Here is a 24,003-nt window from a genome sequence, read left to right as displayed (position 1 = left end):
TGGATTATTAGTTGGTTCTAATGTTAACTCTTAACCAATTTTTTGCTCTTTATTCATTCATTGGAAGATGTATCAATTGACCTCTTTTTAGTTAAGCAAACTCTCAGAATGTTTGTCGTGGTATTCTGAACTCCCTTCTGACTAGTACATTTCACAAAAAGCTCCTCCTTTGTGATCTTTGCTCATCAGCTTCATTCCCTAATCAATTAGTCTGAGGCTAATTTAATATTATCTTTAGAAAATGTTAAATCCTCTTCTATCTTCTTGTGCTCTATACATTTTGGACTCACTCTGCTCATCATTACTTGCTATCAAAATAATGCAATATAATTTAATATTAGCCTATAATACATTTAATTCAGAAGGGATTTTTTTTTGTAGGAGAAAACATATTCCAGAATCCTGAAAGAATAATTTACTTGGTAGTAGAAAAAGCACAATCCTTAGAGCATATAGAAATCTTAGGCTGAGGTGGGAAGATTGCTTGAGGCTAGGAGTTCAAGATCAGCCTGGGCAACGTAGGGAGACCACATCTCTACAAAATTGTTTTTTAAAAATCCAGGTGTAGCGGCATGTGCCTGTGGTCCCAGCTACATAGGAAGCTAAACCTGGGTGACAGGGCGAGACCCTGTCAAAAAAAAAAAAGAAAAGAAAGAAAAGAAATTCTCGGCCAATTAATTTGATGTCATGTTAGATAATAGATAAAACCAGTCGTTGGAAAATTCACAAGGCACAAGTAAGGTACAGCCATGCACTGAATAGCAATGTTTTGATCAGCAATGGAATACAAATGCTACAGTGGTCCTATAAGATTATACTACCACATATTTTTACTGTACCTTTTCTATGTCAGTATATGTTTAGATACACAAATACTTCTTATGTTACAGTTGCTTACAGTATTCAGTACAGCATGCTGTACAGGTTTATAACCTGGAAGCAATAAGACATACCATATAGCCTAGGTGTGTAGTAGGCTCTGCCATTGAGGTTTTGTCAGTAGACTTTATAATGTTCACACAACAATGAAATCATCTAATTTCTCAGAATGTATCCCTGTTGTTACTTGATGCATGACTGCATTCTAATTTGAATTATCCATGTCACACTTTATTCCATTAGTGCAGATGATTGAAATTGAATTTTTAAAAAGTATTTAAGGCTTTTAATCATCTTGATGTACTGCTCTCACAATACTTTTAACAAAGACTTCTTTGAAGTGAATCTTTAATTGGATTGGATTGTATGGGTTTCTGATTTTTTAAATTTAAGAAGGTTAAAATATTTTCCAACATTGTATCTTTTTTTTTTTTTTTGAGACGGAGTCTTGCTCTGTTGACCAGGCTAGAGTGCAGTGGCATGATCTTGGCACACTGCAACCTCTACCTCCGGGTTCAAGCGATTCTTCTGCCTCAGTCTCCTGAATAGCTGGGACTACAGGCACGCGCAACCATGCTGGCTAATTTTTGTATTTTTTAGTAGAGACGGGATTTCATCATATTGGCCAGGCTTGTCTCGAACTCCTGACCTTGTGACTGGCTGCCTCAGCCTCCCAAAGTGCTGGAATTACAGGTGTGAGCCACTGTGCCCAGCCCCAACATTATATCTTAATGCCTTCCAAGATTGCTGATTTTATTTCTATCTTTCTGACAAAAACGTGCATATTCTAAGTTAAAGTTGACTTCTCTTACTGAAAGAAAATACTGAAATACTTTGGCAAATACCGAAGCTATTTGTTGAAATGTATTATATAGTCTATAAAAGGGATAAGAAAGATACTGACATTTGCTGAGCACCTGCTGTGTTCTTAGGAACTACGTGAAGTGTTTTACATGACATCTCATTTAATTCTTCCAACAACTCTGAAAGAATGGTATTAGTTTCTTAACTTCCTTAACTAGGTGGAGAAAAGCTAACTCAGAGAGTTAAATAATTTCCAAGGGGAACATAATTTGTAGCGGAGTTATTCAGATCCATGTCAATTTGGCTCAAAAGCTCACATGCTTTTCAGTATACTGCCTTTTCTCTTGTAAAGTTAAGAAACAAATGAAAGTGATTATTTTTCTGAGTCCACTTGGACTGAACTAAAATGACCAAATTTAGAAGCATTTCCCAGGTAGGATTTTACCTGTGAAAAGATAAGGTAATTAGTAGAATTAACATTTAGTACCAGGAATCAGAATTGAAATTTTGGGCCTTTGGTTCTCCAACTTTCTGTAATCACATTTCCTAGGAATTCCTCAAATTAAAAATGTTTAAAACATTTTTTGAGCACTTGTGTGCAAAGCTTACCCCTTAAATAACGGCTTCTATCACCTCTAAGATGGGCTTTTAAGTCCTGCAATTTCTGTCTTCATAACGTAATTTTCCTGTCAGTTCTAACCAAACTTTAGGAATACTATATTAACTTAGACAAATCCTAGATTATAAGCATATAAGAATGACTAAAATAATACAAAAATACATGCATACTAAGAAAATAGACAGTAGAGACAGCTTAAAGCAATATTAAGTCAGAAAATGAGAGTAGGATCCACAAGGTGGGCAAGTATGAAAGAATGTGAGGCCTTCATCAGTTTGAAACAAAATTATATGATGGCATTAAGAGATTAGGATTTGAAGTGGTAGTCACGTTCATTATCAATGGTAATCCCATATATATTTAGCCATTGTCCTAAAAATGCTTGGGGCAATAATGATACAGATTAAAATACAAAAACCAATGATTTCTTAGTTCACCAAAGATTCATTAACACACTATACAACATAATTTTACCTTTTTAGATTAGATTTCATGTAGTATTCAGAAGAGTCAATGTAGGGTAGTGAAAAAATTACTGGTCTTGCTGGTAGTCAGGAAACCTGGATGTTCTGGCTCCGAATCGACCCTTAGATTATATAATAGTGATTTAGCTATATTTTGGAGCTTTTCATTTCTTAACTCAGAAATGAGGTGTTAGATTCATTGGTTATTCTTTAAATGTCCCTCTTAGGTAAGAAATGTCATAATTCTAAGTGCTTTTAGTGGAAAACACATGAAGATATTCAGAAGGGAAAGAAGTTGCAGTTGTTAAGAAAGCTAGCATTGTTGACAAAAAGAGTTATATGAAATTGTGTGACTGGAAATAAGAAGAAATGCATCCTCGACTAAAAGAGTAAAAAAATTTTAAATGAGTGGAACACTTTTTGACTAGGCGCTGAGATATGTTGGTCTGTATAAAATACACACTCCTAATTTGATTGACAAATTTATATGTCCTGGGTTTTAACAAAATTATCACAATGTATCAATATTTTAAATGACTCAATTTATGGAAAATATATAAAAGTAATATTTAATAGGACTTACCTACATTTGAAAATGAAAATTCCATTAAATGAAAACTGTGCAATCCTCTTCCAAAATACAGAGTTAAGCTTGAAATTTTACCCATGGATTTTATATAAAATGTATATCTAGTTCCTAAATAGCTTTCTTCAAAACTATAAACATAAATGATGCTCAATAAATAAATTAGAATCCCAAATTAAATTTATCTTTAAACAGTAAGCCCTATGTTTTAAACACAGTGTGGTTTAAATTTTTTAAATTACCACATACAATATATTCACCAGAAATACTAACAATGTGCTCTATTGGTATATATATTACCTGAAAACTAGGTTTCATGTAGTAAATTCAGAAAAATTCAGCCAATTGAAAGTTTTGATCCATATTACCAAAAACTTGTCAAAATACAATTTGTGCTGAATAAAATTAATATTGGTTTGCTGAATCAGCACATTGCTTTTGCAGATACAACATTACATAGCTTTTCAGCAGTTTACCTGGATTACCAGAAATTCTATGCAGAACTGCCTAGAAGTAGGACTATGAAGCATCCAAGGGTTTTCCCTGCAAAAAATGAAATCTCATCTGAATGTTTATTTACACTTTTATTCTGTCACATTCTAAGGAAACTAATGTTACAGCCTTTGAGTTAGAAAATAATATTATAGCCTTTGAGTTTGAACATAATGACAAAGTGGGAACCCTAGGGACAATGAAAAGGATGCATCAGCCTTGCTCAGTTCAAAGCAAAGTCCTATTAAGATGACAGGAAAGCATTCAGTATAAATACGTTAAAAAAATTTTTTAAATTCCCAGATAAAATCGTATGTCAGCTGTTATGTTAAATTAAATGCCCCAGAAGACATGTGCTTCGATTCAATCTAATATCAGTAAATAGAGGGGTAGGATGGTATGCCAACATAAATCTAAAGGGATTGGTAACTTTCATTTTACATGATACAAACTACTAAAATAAAGTAATTGGATTAAGTAAAGAGAGAGATAAAAGGAAGATTTTTAATATAAATGGAAGGAAGATCCAAGTATTCTTTAACCTAAAAAGTTTTTCAGACCTAATAGGCATGACAAAACCTGTCTTCATTCCTTTCTATTCAGCTCAGCAAGTGCTTTTGAGCTCCAATAGTTAATCAGTTACCAGATTCCACAATCTTTGTTTTTCACACTCCTCAATTTTTACTGTGAATTGTTCTAATGCATGTACTTAGGATCACCAGCAGGCCAATACTTTTTTTGGCCTTAAAAAGGCAATTATTATTTATCCACAATTAGATTTACCATATAAAATTGTTACCATATAGCAATAGCCTATAAAACATAATAGTTACATTATAAAAGAAGTAGATGGCTTAATGTAAATCATTAATATTTGAAATTTATTTGGCAAAATTATTCAGTCCAGCTTTTAAAATTACTATAGCCATGCACAACTTACAAAAAAGCATAGTAAGAGAATATTATATACCAAATAACCTTTATGCAAACAAATCAATGAACATAATGCAAGTGTTATAAAGCAATATCTAGCTTTACAGAAGAGGTATAATGCAGCTATTACTATGTTAAAAATCGATTATCTTTTTAAACATCATTTCTTAACTTTCCAAAATGCATAGAAAACTGAGAAATTTAAAAAATATACTTACCCTTCAATTTATTTAGAAACCTCTGCTCTTGGTGAAAAGCAGAAATTGTTTCACTGCTCACTTTCCCTGAAGCTATGAACTTAAACATTAAATCAGTGAACACCACCTCTGGACCACACTAGTTTGCTAGACACTACTGCTATGTGGAAGAGTTCTGCTGCATCTAAGTTATATACTGTGTGCAATGGATAACCTAATATGCCTTTCATTTAACTGGCTGGGCAGGTTTCTACCGTCTGTGGAACATGGAATCAAACCAGAATATGTTGGCACAACAGGCCAGTAAAACTGGTTCTTCCGTAGATCCAGAACCTGTCCAACCAGTCTGTATCAAAGGCTAGCCCAACATGCTGCAGCGGCTCAGCTCTGCTAAGCTTGTACTGGGTGAGTTATCCCCACCTCTCGTGAACTCCCAACAAACTACTCAGAATGTTGTAGCCTCCAGCAAAATAATTCAGAGTTCTAGTGGGAGGGGTAGATCTGTGTCAGGTATAGCAAGAGTCCATTGTTATAAGACTCTCATGGTAGACATATATAAGCAAGTGGTCTGTTATCTTCAGAGGTAGGTAATCCTTTTAAACATGTATTCTGGGGCATTCTGCTGACTACAGCCTCTAGAAATAGATTACCTATGATGAAGATGAATCCTATAATGCCTGACCTTTTCCACTAGTCTGCTTGGCTTTGCTTAATCTAGCTTAGCCTTGAGGAGAGAGATTGATATTCCCCACAGGGTAGTGGGCTTGAGAGCTAGAAGGAAGTATTTCTAGAAGGAGAGAAACAAGGTATAGGTTGACCAAACATTTGCCTGGGTGTGTTATCTTCCTTGTTCTCAAATGATCCTCATACCATTCCAGTCTAAAATTGGAAAAACTCCTACTTCTACATACTAGGGACAACTTAAAGAGGTTTTGCTGTGAATATTCAACGGTTCAACACAGAGTATTTATATCAACTATGTTTCAAGAACTGTGCTAGGTACAGGGTTCACAGTGTGAGTAAAATTAGTAAAGATGAGAGCAACTTCAAGGTTCCCGATTAAGCATGTCGAGTAAACTTTTGGAAAGAAGAAATGAGCAGCAAAACATTACATTTTGACAGAAATTAGTTTGTATTAAGAGAGATCATGTGAGATTTGTGCTTACTCTCTCATAATACTTGCACATTTAGAAGCATCATTTCCTGTCTACTGCCATAGTGTTTCTGAAACTTTTGTGCTTAAGAGTCATCTGAAGTGTTGATTAAGAGCACAGATTCCTGGGTCTAACCGCCACAGATTCTGCTTCAGCATTCAATAGGAATGTTGCCCAAGCACTTCTAGTGATTCTGATGCAACTGTTGCAGGGACCATAGCACATATTCCATGCTCAGTTTCTTTTCTATTTTTATACCTCTTAATTAAAAAGAATACATATGAACCAAAAGTTGCCATTTTTATTTTTGTATTTCTAGTGTTTAGAACACTGACTGACACTTAGAAGGTACTTAATAAATGCTTATCAGAGTCAAGCACTTGCTAGATCTCAGAGGAATCACAACTAGTAATGACTATATGAATCAAACTCCATTAAATACTATAATTATAATAATTGAGATGGGAGCTCAGAAATGGGAGTGAGTATGACTATAAGTATGTAGAAGACTTCACATGGGAGATGGGTTTAGAGACTTTTCTTTTTAAACCATGGCCAAAGATTTCTAACTGCAGGATAACAAAAGGTTAAAGGAACAATAAAAAGAGTGCCTTTGATTTGATAACAGTAACAAAAGTGTTAAGTATATGAGGACACCATGAACTCAAAACTTGGTCATAAGGTTATTTTCTACAGTAGGGTCAGCGGATTTTTCCTTAAAGGATCAGAGACTAATAGAGTTTGTCAGCTAGACTGTCTGTGTCTCAACTATTCAGTTGTAACAGTGTAGCACAAAAACAGGCATAGACAATAGTCATTTAAATGGGTATGATATTGTGAAATATGTGTTTGGTCTTTGACCTTTTTTCCTAGTGGACAACTCCTAAAATCCTTACTCTCCAAAGTGATGTCTTTGGATGCTAATGAGTTGTCTGATAGCTGGCAACCCTTAGGTAGCTTCAGGATGGGGGCTGGTCACCAGAAAGACCAAGGCAGGATTAGGGGCTTAGGATTTTCAGCCCTTTGCCACAACCTGCGGGTTAAATTGATCACTAATGGCCAATGGTTTAATCATGCCTATGTAACGAAGTCCCAAGAAAACCCAAAGGACACGATAGCTTTCCGATAGCTGAACACATGGAACTTCCTGGAGGGTGGTGCATTGGAGAGGGCATGGAAGCGCAACACCCCTTCTCATGTGCCTACCCCATAACTCTCTTCATCTGTACCTGTGGCAATATCCTTTACTGTAAACTGGTAAATGTAAATGGTTCCCCTCAGTTCTGTGAGTTGCTCTAGCAAATTAATCAAACCCAAGGAAAAGGGTCTTGGGATCCCCAATTTATAACCAATCAGTTAAAAGCACAGGTAAAAATAACCCAGCACTTGCAATTGGCATCAGAAGTAGGGGGCAGTCTTTTGGTACTGAGCCCTCAACTTGTGGAATTTGATTTCTAGGTAGATAGTGTCAGAACTAAATTGGAGGATACCTGCCTGGTATTTGCTGCAGAATTCATTGCTTGCTTGTTGGTAGGGGAAAATCTCTACATATTTGGTTGCAGAAGTCTTCTGTGTTAATTGTTTGTTGTTGAGTGAGAGAATAGAAAAAGTACTTTGAGTTTGAGTGTGCTTTTTTCCACATGATTCGTATGGATGTGTTCTGATAAAACTTTACAAAACAAGTGGCAGGCCAGATTTGGCTAGTGAGCCATAGTTTGCTGACCCCTGATCTAGAGTAAAACCTGTGAATTGTTAATTGAAAAATTAAGAAGATTGTGTAATTGGCTAGGCCAATTGGCTTTTGAGTTATAAAGACGTGGGTTCCATCCCAGTTCTGTTCCACCCTAGCTTTGTCACCTGAATCAAACATCAGTTTTATTTATAAAATGGGATGCAAAATAATAGTACCTATCTCTTAGAGTTATTACAAGATCCAAATAATAATTTATGTAAAGATTTATCTGAAAATCTAATACACAGTAAGGGCTTGATAAAATGTCAGCTGAAAATAAAACTAGTTAAACATAGCAGTTGAACTTGTTTATTTCTGTTGTTCTTGAAATCCCAATAAAATGACACTAGAGAACCAAAACTGCATGAACCCTTAATGATCAAAAAGATTGAGAGAGGTAGCAGATAAGAGACATCCACGTATTTTTGCAAGGAGGAATGAGAATGAGTGGTGACTTAGCAGAATAGAGAGGAAGTCTAACTACTTGCCATAATAAAAGCAAGTCTGTCTCTACTGCAGAATGCTGGAAAAATTCAGGATTTGGAGGTACAAGGTACCCTTAAATAATCTTGGGGAGTAGAGTGGGCTTGGAATGGAAGGATTGGTTAAAATCTGCTTAAGGAACAGTTTGCTCCATAGGTCCCATCTTAACCCGGAAGCCTGGATTCTTCGACCTTGACAGAGATAAGTAGGACTTGATTGATTAATGGTAGAAGAGATTATCTCAGGTTTGTTCTAGATTTGGGAATACTAAGCAGAGCTGAGAGTGGATGCTAAAGCACCATACTGAAATCAAATGATTATATTATTTTCCTATTGGTTCTATAACAAATTACCCCCAAATGTAGTGGTTTAAAAAAACACAAATTTATCATCCTATAATTCCAGGGATGAGAAGTCCAAAATGGGTCTCGGTGGGTTAAAATTAACGTGTCAGCAGAGTTGTCTTTCTTCATGGAGGCTCTAGAAAGAAATTTTGCTTTTTTGCCTTTTCCAGCTCCTTTCAGCTACCTGCATTACTTGGGTCATGGCTCCCTTACTTCTTCAAAGCCAGCAATGGCTTTTTCACATCATATCATTTTGTCCCTGACTCTCCTGTCTTCTTCCACATTTAAATCCAACTGAATAATCCAAGATAATCTCCCTTTGTTAAGGTCAGTTTTTTAGCAAGCTTAATTCTACCTGCTATCTGAATTCTCTTTTGCCATGTAACTTAACATGCTCATAGGTTCCTGGGATTAGGATGTGTGGACGTCTGTGAGAGGCCATTATTCTGCCTACCAGATAGATTAAGTCAGAGTCTGTGTATTGGTTGGTGAGATACCCATGTCTGTTCATTTGCTTGGCTTCCAAATGCTAGTAACTAGGTTCATATTCTTCACTCACAAAGTAGGAAATTGGAGAATTTCTCAGAGAAACTCTCAAGACCCTGATCACCCTAATGCATTGGTTATAAACTAGGACTGATTTCCCCCCACAGGGGACATTTGGCAATATTTGGAGAGATACTTGATTGTAATAACTAAAGATATACACAAAGGTGTGCTACTGGCATCTCATGGATAGAGGCCAAGGATGCTGCTAACCATCTTACAGTGCACAGGGAAGCTCATCTTCCTGTTCCCCAAAATAATTATTCAGTTCAAAATGTCAATAGGGCCAAAGTTGAGAAATCCTATCCTAATGTTAAGTCTATCAGTTAACATCACCCTAACATAAATCAATGACTGATTAGAGAGCATGTAACATGAAAAAGAGGGGAGAAGAAACCAACAGGTAAAATGAACTTATAAAAAACAGTCAATGCAGAGAATAGAATAGTATTTTAAATTGACTATATTAATATGTTCAAAGAAATAAGACAAGTTACTGATTATGTAAAACAAGAACAGAAAGGCTATCCAAAAGTAGAACTTTTGAGAACAAAAAAGAGATATTGGAAAGTAAAAATATGATAGTAGAAAGGAAGTCAGTAACCCAGGTAGAGTTTAGTGATTTCACAAAGATTGCCAGATTGGTTAAAAATGTGAGACCCAACTGTATGCTGTCTGCAATAAACATATTTTAGACATAAAAAACCAAATAGGTTAAAGGTAAAAGGACCAAAAAAGACATACCATGCCAACACTAATCAAAAGATACTTATATTACTATCAGACAAAATAGGTTTTAGATCAGAGTATATTACTAAGGATAAAAAGGGTCATTTCAAAATGATAAAAGGGTGAATTCATCAAGGGTACCTCATGTAATTGTATGCATTCATGTGTCTAATGATATAAATGGAAAACACATGAATTAAAATCTGATAGAACTGAAAGGAGTATAGGAAAAATTTATAATTAGATGCCATAATTATGTCTGGAGATTCCAATACTCCTCTTTCAATAATTGATAGGGTAAGTAGACAGAAAATCAGTAAAAGTATAGAAGGCTTAACACTATCAAGCTACTAGATGTACTTGACATTTGTAGATCACTGTAAAACAACAAAACACATGTTCTTTTCAAGTGCACATGGAACATTGACCCAGTTAGGCTATATTCTTTTTTTTTTTCATTATTTTTATTTTATTTTATTTTATTTTAATTTTTATTATTATTATACTTTAAGTTCTAGGGTACATGTGCATAACGTGCAGGTTTGTTACATATGTATACTTGTGCCATGTTGGTGTGCTGCACCCATCAACTCGTCAGCACCCATCAACTTGTCATTTACATCAGGTATAACTCCCAATGCAATCCCTCCCCCCTCCCCCAGTTAGGCTATATTCTAGGTCATAAAACAAGTCTCAAATTTAAACAGACTCAATTAATACAAAGTATGTTTTCTGATGACAATGGCATTAAGTTAGAAATCAATAACAGAATGATGTGTGGAGAATTCCCCAAATATTTGTAAACTAAACAACACACTCCTAAAAAACTCATAGGTCAGTGATGAAATCAAATAGGAAAGTATTTTGAGCTAGATGGTAATGAAAATTCAACATATTAAAATTGTGGGATGTTGCTACAGCAGTACTTACAAGGAAATTTATAACACTAAATGTGTTTTAAATAAAATATGGACATTAAATGTCTATGTTGGAAAGAGAAAGATCTCAAATCAGTGACTTCAACTTCCACCTTAAGAAACCAGAAAAAGAAGAGAAAGAAAATAATAAAAAGTAGAGTAGAAATCAATGAACTGGAAGACAGAGACAGAAAAAATCAGTACAACCAAAAGCTGCTTCTTTGACTGAATCAATACAACTGATAAACTTCTAGCCACACTGATCAGAGGGGAAAAGAAACAGGATAGGATTAGGGGTAGAGGGAGAAAACACAAATTTTCAGTATTAGGAATGAAAGAAGTGATATCAATACAGATGCAACAGATTAAAAGTGTAAGAAGGGAATATTATGAATTTTATGCCAGTATAGTTGACTTAGATGAAATAGACACAATTACTTGAGAGACACACAAACTATCAAAGCTAATCCAAGAAGAAATAGCCTTTTATTTATTAAATAAATTTAATTTGTAGTTAAAGACCTAACCATAAAGAATTCCAAGCCAAGAGTTTCACTGGTAAATAGTTCCACTGGAATTCTTACAAACATTCCAGGAAGAAAAAACACCAATTTTATGCAAACTTTTCCAGAAAATCAAAGAGGAGGAAATAACTACCAATTCATTTTATGAGGCCAGCATTACTCTGATACAAAAATTAAACAAAGACATTGCAAGAAAAGAATTTTATAGATTCATATTTCTTATGAAATAGTTATAAAATTCTAAAAATTTTAGCAAATTGAAGCCAATGATTATTTCAATAGGTGCAAAAAATTTTTGGACAATATTTAACAGACTTTCCTGATAAAAGGTATTTGTAAACTAGGAATGGAAGAGAATTCACTCATTATGGCAAGTGGCATCTATGAAGAACCTACTGCTGACATCATGGTTAATGGGGATAGTGAAAGACTGACACAAATAAGGCCAGAAAAAATAAAAGGCCATGTAGACTGGAAAGGAAGAAGTAAAACTGTCTTTTTCAGGTACATGAGTATCTGTGTAGAAAATTCTGTAGCATCTACAAAAAGTATTCTAAAACTAATAATTGAATTTAGCAAGCTTGTAGTAAACAAGATCAATATATAAAAACAGTAATAAATAATAGCAATGAATAACCTAAAATTAAAATCTGAAAAACAATACTATTTACAATAGTATATTGAGTACTACCAAAAATTTTGAAATATTTTGGTATAAATTTTTCAAAATATGTGTGAGAACTGTAACTAAAAACTATAAAATATTGCTGATGGACATTAAAGAATACTCAAATAGAGAGAGATACAGCGTTCATGGATTGGAGGACTCTTTATTCTTAAGATGTAATTTCTTGGCTGGGCATGGTAGCTCATGCTTATAATTCCAGCACTTTGGGAGGCTGAGGTGGGGAGATCGCTTGAGCCCAGGGGGTCAAGGCTGCAGTGAGCTGTGTTCATGCCACCGCACTCCAGCCTGGGCAACAGAGGGAGACCCTGTAAAGAAAAAAAAAAAAGATGTAATTTCTTCCTAAATTGATCTATAAATTTTATGCAATCCTAGTAAACATCCTAGCATTTTTGTATAAATTGACAGGTTGATTCTAAAATTTATGTTGAGGCCGGGCACGGTGGCTCAAGCCTGTAATCCCAGCACTTTGGGAGGCCGAGACGGGCGGATCACAAGGTCAGGAGATCGAGACCATCCTGGCTAACATGGTGAAACCCCGTCTCTACTAAAAAATACAAAAAAATAGCCGGGCGAAGTGGCGGGCGCCTGTAGTCCCAGCTACTCGGGAGGCTGAGGCAGGAGAATGGCGTAAACCCGGGAGGCGGAGCTTGCAGTGAGCTGAGATCCGGCCACTGCACTCCAGCCTGGGCGACAGAGCGAGACTCCGTCTCAAAAAAAAAAAAAAAAAAAAAAAAAAATTTATGTTGAAATGCCAAGTCAGAACAACTTTGAATAAATTAGAGAATTTATACCTAGTGGTGTGCTGATGTTTAACAACTAGCTCTCTGGAAATACTTTTGTGGTGTGAGTACACCATGGCTGATTTCAAGCTACTAATGTGACATCACTGAACACAAGGTATGGAAGAGATGTACAAGATCAACTCTTGTGAATGGGTACAAGCCAGTTTCAGCACACCACTTATTACACTACATGATTTTAAGATTTATCATAAAGCCACAGTAATCAAAATGGTATGGTATTGGCATAGACAATAAAAATTCAGTAAGAATGTATAGAGAGTTCAGAAATAGATCCACACATATATGACCAATTCATTTTTGACAAAGGTAAAAAGACAATTCAGGAGAAAGGAAAGAGTTTTTTCAACAATAATGCTGGAAGAATTGGATATTTACATAAAAAAAGAACTATCCATACATTATACAAATGTTAACTTAGATCATGGTTCTAAATATGAAATATAAAACCTCGGAATTTTTAGAATAAAAACTTTGTAACCTTGAGTTATACAAATACTATATATGACACCAAACGAATGATTCAAAAGAGAACAAAATACATAGATTTGACTTTGTCAAAGTTAAGAACTTCTGATCTTCAAAATTCATAATTAAGAAATGAAAGGATAAGCCATAGACTGGGAGAAAATATTTGCAAATGATATATCAGATAAAAGGCTTATATCAAGAATACATAAAGAAGCTGGGAGCAGTTGTCTGTGCCTGTGGTCCCAGCTACTTGGGAGGCTGAAGAGGAGGATTGCTTGAGCCCAGAAGGTCAAGGCTGCAGAGAACTGTGTTGCACCACTGTACTCCAGCCTGGGCAACAGAGCGACATACTGTCTTTAAAAAAAAAAAAAAAAAAAAAGCATGTTTGTAGTCTGATTTATATAAGCAATTTTTCTAATGAAAAAAAAAAATCAGCTGGGCGTGGTGGCTCAGGCCTGTAATTCCAGCACTTTGGGAGGCCGAGGCCAGCAGATTACCTGAGATCAGGAGTTCAAGACCAGCCTGATCAACATGGTGAAACCCTGCCTCTACTAACAATACAAAATTAGCCAGGCGTGGTGGTGCATGCCTGTAATCCCAGCTACTAGGGAGGCTGAGGCAGGAGAATTGCTTGAACCCCAGAGGTAGAGGTTGCAGTGAGTCAAGATAGCGCCATTGCACTCCAGCCTGGGCAACAAGAGCAAAACTCCGTCTTAAAAAAAAAAAAAAAAATCAAGTCTAGATAAAGCCATTAATGAAATGCAGAATAAATATCTAAAGAACTTTGGAGCTCAAGGTCTGTATTATGGTTCTATTCTGTCACTTTGTGTATCGTTATTGTGATGTTCAGTTTGCTTAAAATGAGGGAGTTGAAATGTTTGGCTTATAAGGTCACATATAGCTGAAAAATTCTGTGTAAAATATGGAGAGTTCTCAAGAAACTTTTATGTGAAAGATAGTGTTCTGCATTCACATTTGTAAGTGTTTTAAATAATTTTTATAAGATCAGAATAATTGATGGACCCTTACATATCTCAGTATTGTAATTAAATAATTTTGGGGGTGAGGTAACAAAATCCTTATTCTCAAGGAAAATTGTAAGCAAATGTAACATAACAACTATAACTTTTATGGTTTTAAATAAACGCAATTTTTATAAAATAATTATATTTTGAAGTAGAATTTCTGATCACAATGATACTGGTCCATATTTTTGAAATATCTAAAATATTCTACCAATTATTTTGAGTTTTACTTTTGCTATTTAAAATGACAAAGAAGGCCAGGCACAGTGGCTCACGCCTGTAATCCCAGCACTTTGGGAGGCCGAGGCAGGCGAATCACAAGGTCAGGAGATCGAGACCATCCTGGCTAACACAGTGAAACCCCGTCTCTACTAAAAATACAAAAACTTAGCCGGGTGAGGTGGCAGGCGCCTGTAGTCCCAGCTACTCGGGAGGCTGAGGCAGGAGAATGGCGTGAACCCGGGAGGCAGAGCTTGCAGTGAGCTGAGATCCGGCCACTGCACTCCAGCCTGGGTGACAGAGCGAGACTCCGTCTCAAACAAAAAAACAGAAATACAAAAGAAAAATAAAATGACAAAGAAGGCCAGGCACAGTGGCTCACGCCTGTAATCCCAGCACTTTGGGAGGCCGAGGCAGGCGAATCACAAGGTCAGGAGATCGAGACCATCCTGGCTAACTCCATGAAACCCCGTCTCTACTAAAAATACAAAAAATTAGCCAGGCGTGGTGGCGGGTGCCTGTAGTCCCAGCTACTTGGGAGGCTGAGGCAGGAGAATGGTGTGAACCTGGGAGGCGGAGCTTGCAGTGAGCCGAGATCCCGCCACTGCACTCCAGCCTGGGCGACAGAGCAAGACTCCATCTCAAAAAAAAAAAAAAAAAAAAGAAGAAAAGCCCAGTTGGCTATCTTTTTGTATATAATTACATCATTTTTGAGATTTGAGAGGATTTATTTTTGTTAATACTAGTTTACAATACCTCCAAGAGTAAAGATCTATTTGAGATAATTCTGATAAGCATTAATTATTAGTTTAAGAAATTACATGATACAATATATCAGCCTAGCAAAGTCATACTTGTATTCCATGAATATATACAAATAAAAATAAATTAAAATTTAAAAATAGATTAATAAAACAAAATTTAAAAAAGAAATTGCATAATAGTGGTCAAAAAATGTCTGAAACCAAGGTAGAAGTCATTATCTCCATTAAGAAAAGGATCATCTACACACGATTAAAGTAAGTTAATATTAGCTTGTAATCCCTTCTCTTTCGAAAGCTGAGTCTGGAGAATCGTTTGAGGCCAGGAGTTTGCGAGCAGAGTGGACAACATAGAGAGATGTTTCTCTACTAAAAATAAACAACACATTTTTTTAAAAAAGCAAATTAACGTTAAATTAGAGAAATTATTTAGGCCCTGTTAACATGACCTTGGAGATACGACAGTCATGCAAATATAGGTGGTTGTCCCCAGGTACAGTATATACCCTTAATACCATCTAAATGGGACATGAATCAGAACATAATAAAAATAATTATACATAAAAATTGAAATACTATAAAGCTATAGCGAAATCATGGCTCTAGGTTAACTACCAGCCTCTTCAACAGCAACAGCATATTTTAAAACCCTTTTTCCTGGTTCTAATCAGAGTTCTTGACTTTTTGGCCTTCTGTGGTGTCACTGGCCAGTCTTCTTCTGTGTCTCAAGTTCGTTCATTTTGAATGGGTCACTTTCATTTTTTTTTTTTTTTTTGAGACAGAGTCTCACTCTGTTGCCCAGGTTGGGGGGCAGTGGCATGATCTCGGCTCACTGCAACCTCTGCCCTCCAAATTCAAGCAATTCTCCTGCCTCAGCCTCCCGAGTAGCTGGGATTACAGGTGCCTACCACCATGCCTGGCTAACTTTTTGTGTTTTTAGTAGAGACGGGGTTTCACAATCTTGGCCAGGCTGGTCTTGAACTCTTGACCTCATGATCCACCTGCCTTGGCCTCCCAAAGTGCCAGGATTACAGGCGTGAGCCACCACACCTGGCCCTGAATGGGTCACTTTCTTTAAGCTGATATATAAAATCTGGAAAGTTCTCAGTCTGTCTTAGAAGTTGATAAATTACAGATTTTTAGGGAGGCATCTTCATAATAATAACTAGCATTTTCAGAAGTTTGCCACTTTGAAGTACATTTTTTTTGAGACAGAGTCTCACTCTGTCACCCAGGCTGGAGCGCAATGGTGCAATCTTGGCTCACTGCAACCTCCACCTCCCAGGTTCAAGTGATTCTCGTGCCTTGGCCACCTGAGCAGCTGGGACTACAGGCATGTACCACCACACCCGGCTAACTTTTACATTTTTAGTAGAGAGGGGTTTCATCATATTGTCCAGGCTGGTCTTGAACTCCTCCAGTAATCCGTCTGCCTCAGCCTCCCAAAGTGCTGGGATTACAAGTGTGAGCCACCGTGCCTGGCTGAAGTACTTTTTATATAGTGATATGGTTTGGCTGTGTCCCCACCCAAATGATTGAATTATGGGTACGAGTCTTTCATGCACTGTTCTTGTGATAGTGAATGAGTCTTATGAGATCCGATGGTTTTAAAAAATGAGAGTTTCCCTGAACAAGCTCTCTCTTTACCTGCGGTCATCCATGTAAGATGTGACTTGCTCCTCCTTGCATTTCACTTTCTGCCGTGATTGTGAGGCCTCCCCAGCCTCATGGAACTGTAAGTCCAATAAACCTCCTTGTTTTGTAAATTGCTCAGTCTTGGGTATGTCTTTATCAGCAGCATGAAAACGGACTAATACATATAGTAACTCATTTAATTCTCACAAAGCATTGAGGTAAGTATTATTTAGAGATGAGGAGATAGTTACAGAGAGATTGGCAGCCTAGTTCTAGAAATCATGGGTTTTAACCATTACATTATACTGCTTTAGAGATGAACTAGATTTTGTCCTTACATTGATATTATATTATTTTAGCTACTTTTGTAACAAGTATAAACTTGTTATTGTTGAAGTAATTACCTTTAAGTTCCCCTTCAATAATGTACCTTCTCTGCCACTCAGTGGGAAGAAAGGGTCTTATAGTCAACTCCCCTTAAAAAAAGTCTCTCCCAACTGCTCAGAAGTCATTTATTCTGTATTAGTATTTTCCAAATGTATTTGACCTCAAAACACTCTTTTTTATAGCACAGTTATTAACCCCTACCTAATATTGACAGTATGTGAAGTATTCTATGTGACACTAGTTTGGAAAAATGAGACAGTTCTTTTATTCACTGTATTGTTGTGGTATAAATGTCCCCCCTGGAATAGCAGCCCAGATTAAAACTTCTAATAACTGTCTGGTTTTGCTGTTTATTTATGATGTCCTTTCATATGTATATTATATAAATCCTAGTTAAAATTATTTTAATCAGAAATGAAACTAACATGAGCTAGTTTAACCAACATCAAAAAAGGGGGATTTATTTTGAGGCTATAAAGTTATCCCAAGAAGAATATAGGGATGTGGGTATTTCTAAAGCAGGGAGTCAGTCTGGCTAAATGAGGAATTAGAACTAGAAAATAGCCTCATAACTCTCATTCTCTCTCTCTAGGGTCACTTGGTCTTTCATTTCTGCATCTATCTGCGAGTCTACTTCATCTTTCTTTGCAGTTCCAAGTGTCAGCTAAAATATCCCAGTGCTTTGAGATTTAGATAATATTGTCATGAACCATATTTCATACCCGGTGGGGCTCATGTGACTTCTGTGAGATTTCTACAAATTTCTGAATGAGAGAGCAGTGAGATAAGGGGGTGGAGGAATGCCAGGTTGATGTTCTCATGGTCACCTCTGGCTGTGGGTTTCTGTTTCCATATGTAATAGATTTTGTTGAAGGTTTGGGGGTTTATATCATAGGAATATAATCAGGATTGCTCGTTGGGGATACTTTCAGACACTCCTGAGAAAATTCTTTTGGCCCTTCATCCAAAAAGTCCCTACACTTCAAACTTCCTTACTGACTTCTTTCTCCTTCTTTCCTGGAGACAGAAAAAACAGTTTTTTTCTGGTGCCATCCAGAGTAGTTTTACCATCTGCTTTGTTTCTGTGGCTTCTGATACCTATTCCTTCAGGGTCTTACATTCTATCCCAAGCATCTCAAACAAGGATGTGTCCCTTTATGGTTGTGTTAGTGGCTGGGGCTAACTAGCAAATTTATTTTCTCACAGTCCTAGAGGTTAAAAGTCTGAGATTAGGTTATCAGCAGGGTTGTCTTTTTCTGAGGGAAGGAAGGATCTGTTCCAGGCTTCTTCTCGCTTTGTAGATGGAAATAATCTCCCTGCCCCTTCACATTGTCTTCCCCCTGTATGTGTCTGTGTCCACATTTCCACATCTTAGTAAGGACACTGGTCACGTTGGATTAGGGCCCATCCTAATGACTTCACTTTAATTTAATTACCTCTTTAAAGAACCTAGGTTCTTTTGTGTTTCATAAAGTAATGATTGTGTTTTCACGTTATTGTGTGAGTTGTGCCTCCCTCAGACCTTGATACCAGTCTGCACATTACCTGACATGAAAAAGTTTAAAAAATGACCCTATCTCTAAATTCAGTTACATTCTGAGGTACTAAGGGCTAGGACTTCAATTTAAGAATTTTGGGGGCAGGGACGTAATTCAGCCTATAGCACTGGTAGTTTTTGTTAAGATAGTACCTATGTTCCCATGTTACTTTTGCTTCAGTGTTTATGTTATGGGGGGACGTTCTCCCTGAAGCAAATTAGTTTAAGCAAGCAGCCTTAGCTGATTAGAATTGGGTCTCAATTCCACATCTCCAGGAGGAAGAATCAGATTAACAGTGGTTAGATTATGTATCCACTTCAGAACATCCACTTTTGGCCGGAGATCAGGTTTTCTCATACCGTAAGGCTGATGGGGCCCATCCTTGTTGACTAGAAACAGTTTTCAGTTAAATGAGACAATTAGGAGCTGGTTAGTTCACTTAAGCATTTTCATCTACCATTTTAAAAAAAGTAGGCAGTTGCAGTCATGTTCTCTGAGTTCCTGTCTCGCCGCCGGTGCTGCCTGGATGGCCTGCCAAAACTGCAACACAGCTGCCACCAGCATTGCTGCCCATAAAGGAGCGGAGCGCAGCAGTGGGTATGGCAGGATACAGCAGGAGCTGAAGACCGTTGTGATCTCTGGCAACAAAGGGATTTATGCCTCACCTGTATCAGACAACCTTTTGAAATCACTAGGACTATCTCTCAAGCAGCTGGCACAGAAGACCTGAGATATAATGTTTCCCTGGAGTTCCCCAGTGGCTACCCATATAGTATGCTGTTGGTTAAGTTCCTCACGCCCTGCCACTATCTCAACGTTGACGCCCAGTGTAACACCTGTCTGCACATCCTGAAGGACAAGTGGTCTGCCCTGTATGATGTCAAGAACACCCTGCACTCCATCCACAGCCTACTAGTAGAACTCAACATCGATAGCCTTTTGAACACACATGCTGCTGAGTTCTAGAAAAACTCCACAGCTTTTAAGAAGTAACCTGCAAGAAATCTACTCAAAGCAGGTCTCCAGCCAGGAGCCCTGACTCAGGCTGCCCAACCTCTCCTTGTGTTGTCTCTTCATTTTTCCCTTAGATGGGAAATTTACTTGATTTCTGTATAGGACTCTGTATCTTGAGCTGTGGTGCTTGTTATTTTTGTTTTGTTTCTGTTTTTTATTTTTTATTTTATTTTTGAGACAAGGTCTTGCTCTAACAGGGGTGCAATGGCATGATCACGGCTCACTGTAAGCTCGACCTCCTGGGCTTTTCCATTTTGCCACCTCAGCCTCCCAAGCAACTGGAACCACAGGTGTAAATCACAGTGTCAGGCTAATTTTTATTTTTATTTTTTGTAGATACGGGGTCTCCCTGTGTTATCCAGGCTGTCCTGGAACTCCAGAGATCAAAAGATCCTCCTACCTCATCCTCCCAAAGTGCTGGGATTATAGGCATGAGCCATGACATTTGGCCCATTTCTGTTTTTAAAATTAAGTATCTGAGCTCTTGTGATGTATATTAAATAAATACATTTTGCTTATTTTCTGTTAAAAAAACCTGTAAATTAAAATTTATTTAGAATTGAAAAGAAAAGAGCACTACAGTATATTTTCTAATTTTAGTGGCTAAAGCCAACTTCAATAGTAGAATATACTCTTAAGAATGTACACTTAGAAAAGAATGTATTACTTAGAAAACGCTATGAGTGATCAAAACTTAAAAGAAAAATAACCTGAAATGGTTATTTTATATCTGTATTTAATGATGAAGTAATTGGTATACTTAAACTTCTAATATGAAGCCATAGAACTACAAAGCAAGATGAACTTATGGTTAAATATGCAACTTGCTTTGTCTGAAATTAGCCAAGTACTATACAGGTGCTAATGAATTCTCCAACTTGAGAAGACATGCAGTGAAAATTGCATCACTTTTTGGTTCTGTCTGCTGCTGTAAGCAGTGATTTTTTTTTTTTTTTTTTTTGCCTACCTATAGTTTTTTTTCTTTAAGTTACTGCCTTGTGCCAAATTAAGAGGTATGAATTTGCAAATAGCTTCATTTTATGTGCCAGCAATAATTAGGCTCACAAGGAAAAGTAACCTCAGCTACATTTACAAAAGTTAGTATTTTATATTTCACTTACCGGATATGTGTGTCACTACAACTTATTTTTTCTGTGACGTATTTTAGAGATTTCCTATGTCTGAGAGTGTTGTGATCGGTGTCTTTAATGCCAGAGAAGTCATAATTGGCTGGAAACATGGCTGGAGGTCACATTTTCTAAGTAGGAACATGCTGTTACTTCTGGCCTGGCAAGCAGTGGCAAACTTGTATGTATCTCCCTACCCCACTTTCCCCGCTCAGCATTAGAGTAGTCTTGTTAAGAGTTTGAATTTCAAAGTGAGAAAGACCTGAGTTAAAATCCCAGTTCAACCATGTACTAATTGTAAGATCTTAGGTAAGTTACTGGGCTTCTGAGTGTAATTTCTTCATCTGTAAAAAGGAATGATAAGATTGTTATGAGGATTAAACGGGGTAATATTTGCAATATGCTTAGCAAGAGCTTGACACATAGTGTTTTAAAAGTAGTAACAATAACTAAATAATATTAATCATAAGTTTGAAGGCCAGGTCTGGGGAAACAAAGTTGCATAGGCCATGGTCCCTATTTTCAAGAAACTCATAGACCAACGGAGTCTGTGACTCAAAAAGCATCACTGTAAAGGGGTAGGAGGATTATGGAGACGTTGAATAAAGAGCACAAAATTTCAGTTAGACAAGAGGAATATGTTCAAAAGATCTACTTTACCTCATGGTGATTGTCATTAATAACAATAGATTGTATACTTGAAATTGCTGAGAGTAGATTTTAAGTGTTCTCATGACCAAAAAATGGTATGTGAAGTAAATGGCTTGATTTAACCGTTACACAATATGTACATATATCAAAACACCATGTTATACACCAGAAATACATACAATGTTTATCAATTTAAAAAAGCATCACTGTAAATGTATCATTATATTGGAAATGTTCTTGGTACTGGATAGTTGGTTCTTGGTATTTCCATTAAGTGCTGTGTTATTGTTTTCTAAAATTACCTATAAATATTTTTTTTTCTTAACTTTGGATTTTAAGAACTTTACACCTAGAACAATGTATTGTAAGTGACTCATTAGAACTGTAGGTATTGGCATTCTCTGTCCTGCTCTTACTTCTGTTTCAGCCCCACAGCTGTTGGGCTCTTTCTTAGGTACCAAGAAGACAACCAAGTGGGCATGATATCCAAATGAGGGGCCATATTTACCCTAAAAGATGAGTTTTGGTCAAGATGGGAGGTTGAGAGGAAGGACTAGAATATGAGATGCAAACTCAGGAAATCTATCCAGAATTGAGGCAAAGAAAAACAGGATCAAGTCATTCAGTTGGTACGCAAGGCCAGGATTCCTCCAGGAACCTGTACCTTGGAAAAGAGGGACCAGAGAAACCTCAGGAACTCAAGAGAACTGGGTAGGAGCTCAAGCCAGGAGCCTGACATTTGCAAGAGCAGTGTCTAACCAGTGGGTAGGGTAGAGTGAGAGAGGTGGAGACAACAGCACTTTCAGTGTTCTAAGTGGGCTCTAAACCTTTTTTGACTGTTGATATTTATTTACTTATTCATATATTATACACATGTACATAATTATTAACATCTTAGTTCAATGAATAATAAAGTTCATTGTTACTGATAACTGCAATTTTTTCAAATAGTTTAAAAAATAATTTTAAATTACTTTGGTTAGCTTCTTTCCAGACTTGATTATATTGTTACTGTTTTTAAATAAAGATGGGGCTGATGGAGATTGTGCTATTTTCTTGTTTGGTATTGTGTGTGCATTGTTCCATTACCTTCAATTTGCCTTTTCTTTGCCTTTTAAAGCCATTGTGTGAGAGTGAATTTAGTAATCCGTAAGTGCACTTAATTGGGCACATATAGGTAGAAATACATTGCCATACACTGAAACTGAGTGACTATTTAAGATATCTTATTTACTCTTTATATTTGAAAACACCTGCTCTTCCCTCTGGTTTCTTCGCATATCGTGTGGAACATGTATCTTTTCCTAACATTCACAGGATAAACAGTCACAATATAATCCTTCTGTATTTTTCTGAACTGATAATGGAAGAAGTTGGGAGAAGTTAAAAATGTACTACTTTGTTTCTTATAAGGAAGAAAAAAGAGACAGATTGATGTATAGAGCTGCAGAGAAGAGGAGAAAAGTGGAGGTTAAAGAGATGTGGGCAATTACTAGAGGGGGCAAGTTTTGGGATAAAGATATGAATACCGGATCTTTTGAGGAAGTTTTACTATTTGAAATTGAAGTAGCCTATTCGCCATATTTTTTATTCTGGTTATTTATTTTTGAGTAAATACAAATGCTGCATTGTTTTAAACTCTCAATGACAGAGTGCAGCAGTATACACTAAAAAAGTCTTTTCTTGCTTCTTCATTATCTAAATCCTGTCATGCTCAAGATCCGTCTTTTCCAAGTAGCCTATACCAGACTCCAGACTGTATTTTCTGGAAATGCCAGCAACAGTATCTCCCATCTTGAATGCTTTTTTATACAATAACCTTGGCACTCTTTCCTTCACTGAAAAGGCTATACAGATGCAGATAAGTGCATAAAAGGATCAATAGCCATTAGCAAAGTGCAAATTAAAAATACAATAAGATATTCTTAAGATAATTATTGTAACAGCTAACATTTAAAAATTATGATACCACCAAATACTGGTGAGAATGCATAGAAATTGGATCTCTCATACATTGCTGACAGGAATATAAAATAGTACAGCTACTGTGGAAAATGGTTTGGCAGTTTCTTAAAAAACTGAACACACTTTGGAGTTCGAGACCAGCCTGGCCAACATGGTGAAACCATGTCTCTACTAAAAATACAAAAATTAGCTGGGCATGGTGGTGCACACCTGTAATCCCAGCTACTCAGGAGGCTGAGAAAGGAGAATTCCTTGAACCCGGGAGGTGGAGGCTGCAGTGAGCCGAGATCATGCCACTGCACTCCAGCCTGGGTGACAA

At 36.7% G+C, this 24,003-nt stretch overlaps 1 protein-coding gene, 1 long non-coding RNA gene, 1 other non-coding gene and 1 pseudogene across 4 annotated transcripts in view; 3 read left to right on the top strand and 1 right to left on the bottom strand.

The window, feature by feature from the left end:
* RBBP8 (RB binding protein 8, endonuclease) overlaps window positions 1-5,176 on the bottom strand; it is a 118,153-nt gene extending 112,977 nt beyond the window's left edge. Inside the window, exon 1 of the mRNA XM_031658735.1 lies at window positions 4,996-5,176. The gene's annotated coding sequence lies outside the window, so the exon portion shown is untranslated. The remainder of the gene's footprint in view (window positions 1-4,995) is intronic.
* LOC116271456 overlaps window positions 1-24,003 on the top strand; it is a 48,153-nt gene that overhangs the window by 15,152 nt on the left and 8,998 nt on the right. The gene's annotated exons all lie outside the window — the stretch shown is intronic.
* LOC101003716 lies at window positions 17,130-20,157 on the top strand (annotated as a pseudogene).
* LOC116271550 lies at window positions 18,843-18,945 on the top strand. The gene has a single exon (XR_004180175.1). It is a non-coding gene; the product is annotated as a small nucleolar RNA U13 (small nucleolar RNA).

The sequence above is a fragment of the Papio anubis genome, chromosome 19, assembly GCF_008728515.1.
Source record: "Papio anubis isolate 15944 chromosome 19, Panubis1.0, whole genome shotgun sequence".
NCBI classification, from domain to species: Eukaryota; Metazoa; Chordata; class Mammalia; order Primates; family Cercopithecidae; genus Papio; species Papio anubis.
The sequence above is the reverse complement of the archived record's forward strand: the minus strand, read 5'-3'. Positions and strand labels throughout refer to the sequence as shown.